The sequence below is a fragment of the Anarrhichthys ocellatus genome, unplaced genomic scaffold (genome assembly GCF_004355925.1).
Source record: "Anarrhichthys ocellatus isolate YVR2014 unplaced genomic scaffold, GSC_Weel_1.0 scaffold99, whole genome shotgun sequence".
In the NCBI taxonomy this organism is placed as follows: domain Eukaryota; kingdom Metazoa; phylum Chordata; class Actinopteri; order Perciformes; family Anarhichadidae; genus Anarrhichthys; species Anarrhichthys ocellatus.
In genome coordinates this window covers 1,113,285-1,121,793 of record NW_022280129.1, presented here as the reverse complement: position 1 = coordinate 1,121,793, position 8,509 = coordinate 1,113,285, and positions in this window count along the sequence as shown.

The following is an 8,509-nucleotide window of genomic DNA, read 5'->3' as shown; positions in this document are numbered from 1 at the left end:
GGTGGTATTCCAAGAGGTCCTTTTTAAAATGCAGTAGTGCTGTTGGCTAGTTCTGTCCACTCATTCGTAACCCTTCTCAACTTTTCTCAATCATCTCTATCACACTCTCTGTCTGATGGTTTGACTGAGCTCCCCCTCTTTCTCTGTCTATATCTGTGGAATGGCAGCTGTCCCCTCTACTTGTAGGGGATTGGTTTACTGAGCAGCTGTGTGGTCAAGAGAATAAATATAGACAATGCGCATGGGTGTTGTAGCATGGGGTGACAAAAGAGGACATTTGCACAGATATAATTTGACTATAGGATATTGTTTAATAAATTATAAATGGGACAACATGGTACTGCAACTAAGAAATCCCTTTTGGCACAAAAAGTATTTCCACCACAGACTTAATGGTGTCCATCTGTCAGATTTTATGAAGTTGTAAAGATGATACGATTTCATAACCTTTCTGAAGGATCTCACCTAGATATATGACATTTGGTAGGCAGATGGAACTTGGAGACTCTCTATAAAAGCCTCTTGGTGGTATACCGTAAACCCAACAGGAAGGCAGCCATTTTGAATTTAATTTGCTGTTTGCAGGCATTTCTTGCCTTTTCCAGGCACTGTACTTTAACAAACTACTGCTAGACATTTCACCAGATTGACTTTAAATTTGGTCAGCACAATCCTAAAACCTTTGCAATGCTAAATTGAAAAAGCTTTAAAGTTTTGGTGGAACCCTGTTTAGGGGCAGCAAAAAAGTGCCTTTCACCATGAAACAAGAAGTTGTGACGACGTGCTCCGGTAAGCATATTTTTTCAATTCCTGTTGTCCGATAGCGTACCTTCACAGCTCCAGCTAAACTAAGATAATTGTGTGCTATTCTTCATTACAAGCGGCTAATTTGCTGCTGTAAATTTAAACACCCATAGCTCTCTCCATTTTTTAGCGACTTCTCGCTTAATCCAACAGTTGTTTACACGTTGTTCAGTTCTGCTAATGTTAGCTACCGTATTTCAGCTTAGCAGCTAGCGATGGCTCCCATCTCTACCTCTCTTGTTCGGTGTGTCACATATCTAGCCTTTCCTCTGCCTCCCTTAAGGATAATGGTACAAGTAATAAGTGTAGATTATTTGCAAGTTTGGAGGCGAGGCTTACAGTCTTTAGCCAGGCCCGAGGTGCACGAGAACGCGCGTTCAATTTAAGAATCCTCATTCCGGGGAGCACAGCTGAGAACACTTCGGCTGTGTAAGAACCCGTTTTTAGGCATTCATGAATCAGGCGGAGATCTTTTCTGACGTTAGTCTTCCGAAGTCCGTAAGAAAACATTTCAGAAGACGCTTCAGAAAATGTTTGAGAATGAGGCCCAATGTGTTTCTAAATTTATTTTTATTTTATTTTGGAGAGCGACAGGGAAAGTCTCCGAGATCGACCCGTCGATCGCGATCAACAGGTTGGCGACCACTGCTCTAGACCTTCCTCTCTAAGATCCTTGAGAAAGCAATCGCAAATCAGTTGTGTGACATTCTACAGAACAATACTTTATTTGAGGATTTTCAGTCAGGATTAAGAGTGCATCATAAGACAGAGACAGCTCTGGTGAAAATTACTAATGACCTTCTAATTGTATCAGATAAAGGACTTGTCTCTATTGTCTTGTTAGACCTTAGTGCTGCGTTCGATTCCATTGACCATTACATCCTATTACAGAGACTAGAACCTTTGATTGGCATTAAAGGAACCACACTAAGCTGGTTTAAGTCCTATTTATCAGATGGATCTCAGTTTGTGTCTGTAAATGATGAAACCTCGATGAACACCCGTTAGTCATGGAGTTCCACAAGGTTTTATCTTGGCATTACCCTGGCATCCAGCACCACCGTACATAATCAGATTTATCTTTGATCAGGATTTGTCCTTTAACTCCCAGATAAAACTAATTGCAAGGAATGCCTTTTTTCTTTTTCAATCTTTTGAGCAAATGTACCCACTCACATCCAAAATGAAGTCACAGATAATAAATGATCTAAGAGCCCAATATGATCAGAATCCTAACACATGACTTCACTGACCAACAATGAGCTGAAACAAGTGGTTTAATAACTACAGATAAAGTCCCTGCACACAAATGTCTCTTATTAGAAGATGACAAGAATATAATATCATGGTTTTCTTGGTTGACACCACTTCACCCTGAATGAACTGAATTTAAAGTTGCAGGGTAAAAAACATTTGTTCTAAAATGAAGTATTTTATTTTAAGATGCATATTTTTCAAAAGCTTTCTGTTATGTAATCTTTAATGCATCCCTTATTTTACTTGAAGTGAGAGAAGAACATTTATTTATTATTAGAGTATATATTATTTATAATTCGTCCAGTTCAGGTTTAAATCTGACAATAAATATTGTTGAGATATTATTCAATTGAACTTTCTTTATTTGATTTGACTGTATGTAGTCTACAACTAACTGACGTTAATACAACTGTTGGCTACTTCAATATATATGGGACTAAATTAAAGAGCAAGTTAGACATTATTGTGATGTTCCAGACCTTTGATGAGGAAATTGTCTCTAACTGGACCTTGTTGAACTCTTTAATTGAATACCCCTGCAGTAAGCCAACTGCAGTTATTTTCTTTTTGTGATTTATTTTGCTACCCCCCGCTCTGACAGCACAACCTGTATTACTGTTACTATGTATATTTCTGTGACATTCTGTGATATTTATTTTAACTTCAACATTATCTGCTGTCTTAAGTAGCGCCATTTGTATCATATTTGCTTCATAAGTTTCAAAGATCTCTATGTAATTAACATGAGCAATGCTTTCCTGAAAAACCTGTTGCGTACAATCCTATACATGTCTTCTGCCATCTGGTTGATTTTCCATGCACTGCAGGCAGTAGCAGGCATTTAAATGCCATTTCCAAAATGGCAGCCGTCACAAAGCGACTCGTTCGTTTTCGGCAGGGAAATCGTTGCTAATTTTGAAAAAGTTAAGGTAAGAATAACATTTATAGTGTTACTAATATTTCAATATGAATATTTACTGTATTGAATTAACCTATAATTACTTAATGTTTCATTCCTTATTTTATTGTAAAATCGTGTTGAAAATATAGGTACAGCAGTACAGCAGGTACGTATATAAAGTAAAGTTCACCTGTAAATCCTTGTATTGTATTTCATTATGCAATCTGGATTATGCCATATCACAATGCCAAATACACTGTTTTGATAATTTAATTAAACAAATTAAAGGTAGTTTTTGTTATAGTTAAGGAACTTACTCAACTTGAGGCTCGGCGTCTCTCCAGATTCTGCAAATTTGTAGTTATCTGCCTATTTGTCTCAAGTCTGTTCACTCAGTACAGTCTTACATACATTTCATAAAGCCGACAAGAACTTCTGGACATTGGTTTCCACAACTTGGACAACTCTATCGGCAATCTCCGGCTCATTTCAGAGATTGTCAAGACACCGGATACTACCAATCCAGCTCCGCCGGCCGGAGAGGCTCGCAGGCGGCGTCGAGACCGTAAACATGGTGGGGGAAGGAGGGCTAAGGGCTAGGCTAAGGCTATCTCTACCCAGCATCTTCCTCGCCAATGTACGGTCTCTGGCGAACAAAATGGATGAGCTGCGGCTGCGGACCATCACTCAAAAAAGGATTATGGACTGCAACATCATGATCTTTACACTTTCCTAATAGTGCCATTGAGCCAACGGAACGCTACATGCTCAGGGCAGATAGGACAGCAGACGACTCCAGTAAGACCAGAGGCGGGGGCCAGTGCATTTATATAAACAAAGCTTGGTGCACAGACACTGCTGTAATTGTGAGTCACTGCTCTGCTAACCTGGAATATCTCATGGTTAAGTGTAGACCTTTCTATCTGCCCAGAGAGTTTACATCTACTGTTGTGACTGCAGCATATATCCCCCTGGATGCTAATGCTAAGCTTGCAGTGAAGGAATTGCATGCTGCCACGAGCAAACTTCAGACTAAACACCCGGAGGCAGCCTTTATTGTTGCGGGTGACTTCAACCACTCCAACCTGAAGTCTGTACTCCCCAAATTTTACCAACATGTCTCCTGACCCACCAGAGACGACAAGACCTTGGACCATGTTTACACCAACATGGCTAAGGCACACAAAGCCATTCCCCTCCCCCACCTGGGACAGTCGGACCATCTCTCATTGTTCCTACTCCCCAAGTACACACCACTCACCAAACGTGAGAAACCATCAGTGAGAACAGTTGAAGTGTGGCCAGAGGGAGCAAACTCTACACTACAGCACCGGTTTCAACTAATGTTGCACGTTGCATCGATACCAAAAAGGTACCGCGGTACCCGTATGTTAAAAAACGATATGATTTTGCATATTATTAGTATCGATACTTCATTAAAATAGCGCGCACCCACTGTTACGCATTGACTGCAAGGGGGCGGGGCTGCCCAGCGCTCACACACGCAACAGGCAGCAGTGTTGCCAACTTGGCGACTTACTCGCTAAATCTGGCGACTTTCCAAACCCTCATGGTGACTTTTTTTGTCAAAAGCTACTAGCGACAAATCTAGCTACTTTTTCTGGTGTTGTTGGAGACTTTTCTGGTGTTTTCACTCTGACGTGAAAGCACGTACCGTTCAGCATGCGGGAGCTGCCGTGAGCCCCTCCGCCGCTTCAAAGCACTCAAAGGTGATTAGTGTCACAGTAGCCGTGGATGAACAGAGAGGTCCACCTACTGCTGAAGGCACGTGACACCGCCTTCAGATCAGGTGATGCGCAAGCCTACAGCTCATCCAGAGCCAACCTGAAGAGGGGTATCAAGAGGGCCAAGCACAGCCACAAGCTAAGGACTGTAGGGGGCGCTAGTGAGCCATTTTGTCATACATGAGCATGCGACCCTTAAAATCGCAAATTTTCACGCAGTCCTGATACGCCTGCCAAATTTGGGGAGTTTTTGAGTATGATAAAGCCCTGAAAAATGCAATTTTAGAGGCAACGGAATAATAATAATAATTCTTTGAATTACAATAGGGCCTTCGCCCGACTTCGTTGGTGTTCGGGCCCTAATAATAATCTCGTGCTTTTATTTTGAAGCAGATTTTTTATGCAGCGGAGTTATTCACACTCCTTCACAGTATTTGGTGTTAATGCCTTGTAATGCTAATAGACACCTGCCATTTCACAGTATAGCAGAACACCCACAAAGTTTGTTTTCACATGCCAATTGAGCATGGTGAAACGCAAGTACGACACCGACTACATGAGATATGGATTTTCTTAGATTGAGGCTTTTTCCCTCTTTTGTCCTCAGTGTGTTTCGTGCAGCGAGGTTCTGGCACAAGAAAGCATGAAGCTGTCAAAACTGAAGCGGCATTTGTTGATCACTCCGCAGAGGATGAACTGAAAACTTTACCTCTGTTAAATGAGACTATAAGTATTGAATTGAAGACATGTCAGATGACATCAAACAACAGACCACAGCTCGAATTAGGCAAGTGGTCATTTTGCATTACAAATGGACGAATCTACAGACATCACAAACAAAGCAGATTTACTGTTTAACGTGAAACATGTGTGGGACGGGGACTTACAGGAACAATTTATCTGCACTAGAGAGCTCCCTACACTACGACTGCAGAGACATTTCAGCTCAAGTTCAAACTGCACCATCTTTATGTAGCCTAGTGGGAAAACTGATGTTGCCACTAAAGCCACTAGAGGGCGCTGTACTACAGAGAAAGCTGGGACGTAAAGAGCGAAAACGGAAGTGAAGTCTTTCTTTTCGAGCGGATAACCTGTGGAGCGTTAGTTGTTTTCCGTTGCTGTATGGGATTGGTGTGCGTGGTGCCAAATGTGCATTTAAGCTAGCAGAAAGATAAGAGGTTGTGAGTATATTGAGACATATATGTATATTCTCTTTGTTAATGGACCAAATGTTTCATGTTTTCATTTCAGAGTTAACTGTGTGGTATTGTTTGTTTTCTTTTCTTTTTACGAACAGAAGAGTTACCATTACAGTTATTTATGCATTGACAGTGTGCACTAGATTAATGCACTGTACAGGTTACTGAGTTACTGACCAGGGTTTTAAAGAGAGAATTTGTGTCTACAGTGTAACTTTGAATGTACAGGAGCATCTTTGTTAAATCTATCACCAGTTCAACATCCCCAATTTCTTTAATACTACTCTTCTCTTTTAAGAGTAATCGAGAAATAAAGATCCCTAAAAATAGTTTTGTGTCCGGTGTCATATAATATTTCACCGGCCTACATTTACATTAAATACATTTGAGAAGTTGAAAATTTGGGTCGCGGCTTGTCATTAAGGGGTGATGGTGGGTCCTGCAGCCAGACCAGTGGAGATCCAATGCTCTAGATGAAGCGGATATATTATATGCCTATTAATTTACACACAATCATTCTGCATTTGTCAGTTTAGTCTGGATTATGACTTTAACTTCTTCTAATTTGTGTATTTTTATCTAACGATCCACATACCAAGCTTTGATTGGTCAGAAGGCGGTGCTTTTATGTGAGTTGATCTCCAACATAAGTATGCAGCATCATAAGAAAACATTGTCTCTGTATTATTATTTATTTTGTCTAAATTAAGATTTCTTCAAATGGCGGTGGGTACTATACTCTTTTTCGGAACTCTTTATATGTTTTATTTAGGGCTGGGCAAGTTAACACGTTATTATCGCGTTAACGCATTAATTAATTAATGCCGACAATTATTTTATCGCACATTAACGCAGTTTTTAAAAAATTATTAAGCGGACATTTTTAACACAAGAACCGAGCAGCGAGCGGTGAACAGCTGTGTTTGTGTGGCGTCACACATGCTACATCCATATTACTCCGTTTCTATTTGTAAGCAGATTTGTCAAATAGAAACGATCTCCGTCCACACAGGCGTTTCAGCATCATTCTCGAGTTGATCTGCATCCACACGGCAGCCTTCGAAGACGGGCAGCACGTGACCATTAACGTACACTGGGCATGCGCGTGACGGTGTAAACAAGAAGTGGATTGGTTGCTGAGTTTAAAAAAAATACGACAGAGTAATAAAGTAGTCTTTAATAATGAAAGGTTGTGTTTGATACTTAAGATCTTCCTCTAAAATCTCCCTCTATAAACTCAAACAGACACAGTTCGTGGAACGTTTTAGAAGTTTTATTTTTCAGACGTAGTTACAGCGCTGCGGGTCTATCTCTCTCTCTCTGTCTCTCTCACATCAAATTTACTTTAAAATCAACACTTACACGTAAACGTTTACTAGATTATGGTCCATAAATGTGGTCAACACACGTCTCTCACTGATTTCCTCCGTGTTGTTGTCTGTTCTCACTCGTAGCTCTGAACATCATGTAACATGTCCGACTAGCTAGCTTCTAAGCTAATTTTAACATTACCGCCAATGGAGAAATGCTAACCGCGATTAACATTTAATACAACACAAATGCTATACTAAAAGAGCGAATAGAATATATCTTCATACATCTTTTCATGCTTCATAAAGACATACTTACAGACTAAGGTCTCTCAAGGCTACCAAACGGAAGAAGTAAAACGAAGCAGTGTGTCTTCTCATTAGAATCTAAAAACAACGAGGCACTAACTGTTGTTCTCACTCGTAGCTCTGAACAGCATTTACGGCTAACTGTGGCTTGGCCGCTGGTCACGCCGCTCGCTAATCGCTCCAATAACAGCTGCTTCCTCCACAGAAATGCAGACTTTTACTGCACAGCTGTTGTGCTAGCAAGACTCCTCCGTTTAGGGTGCTCCTAAACTCCGGCGTAGTGTGGCCGCTCAGTGTAAACATGGCAAAAACGGAGTAAAAACGGAGTAATGTGGACATGGCCTTACTTCTGCTGCCGCTCTCCCCACCACCCTGTGACATGCCCGGTCTGGAACTGTCGGTCCCTCCTGTCTCACACACACACGTGTGCGATCGTCTCGTTACAGGATCATGACAATATCAAAATACATATTGTCGTGTTTTAAAATAAACATATAAGCACGTGAGAACAAACTGCTCTTAACTGCAACTCTTTATTAGCTTAACTTCCTCATGCACATTACTGTCCCGGTACAGACTGGCCAAATCCCAATCTTCCCCCTTAAGGACTCAGACTTTGAGGCGCGCTCCCGCGAAGTCTGTGAGGGTTTAGGGATGTCCCACTGTCACATCATCGAGTGTTTGAGAGCTCTCTAGCAGACATTTTGAGCCCTTTATGAACCCTTTCCGTAAGTCAGCATGGTATGCCAGCTTTGCCTAAGGGAATTACCCACAAATCATTGCAATGTGACATTAAACACGGGGTAACCAGCGGACGCATGGAGACGTAAAAAAAAGGTAAAAAAAGAGGACGGCTCACATGTGTTCAGCCTGTCTTATTACATTTACTCAAGATGGAACAAAAAATAAACATGAAATCAGAAGATATTTATTTATTTATTCATCAAATATTTGATGTTGTCATTGAAGCTGTTTTGACAAAAA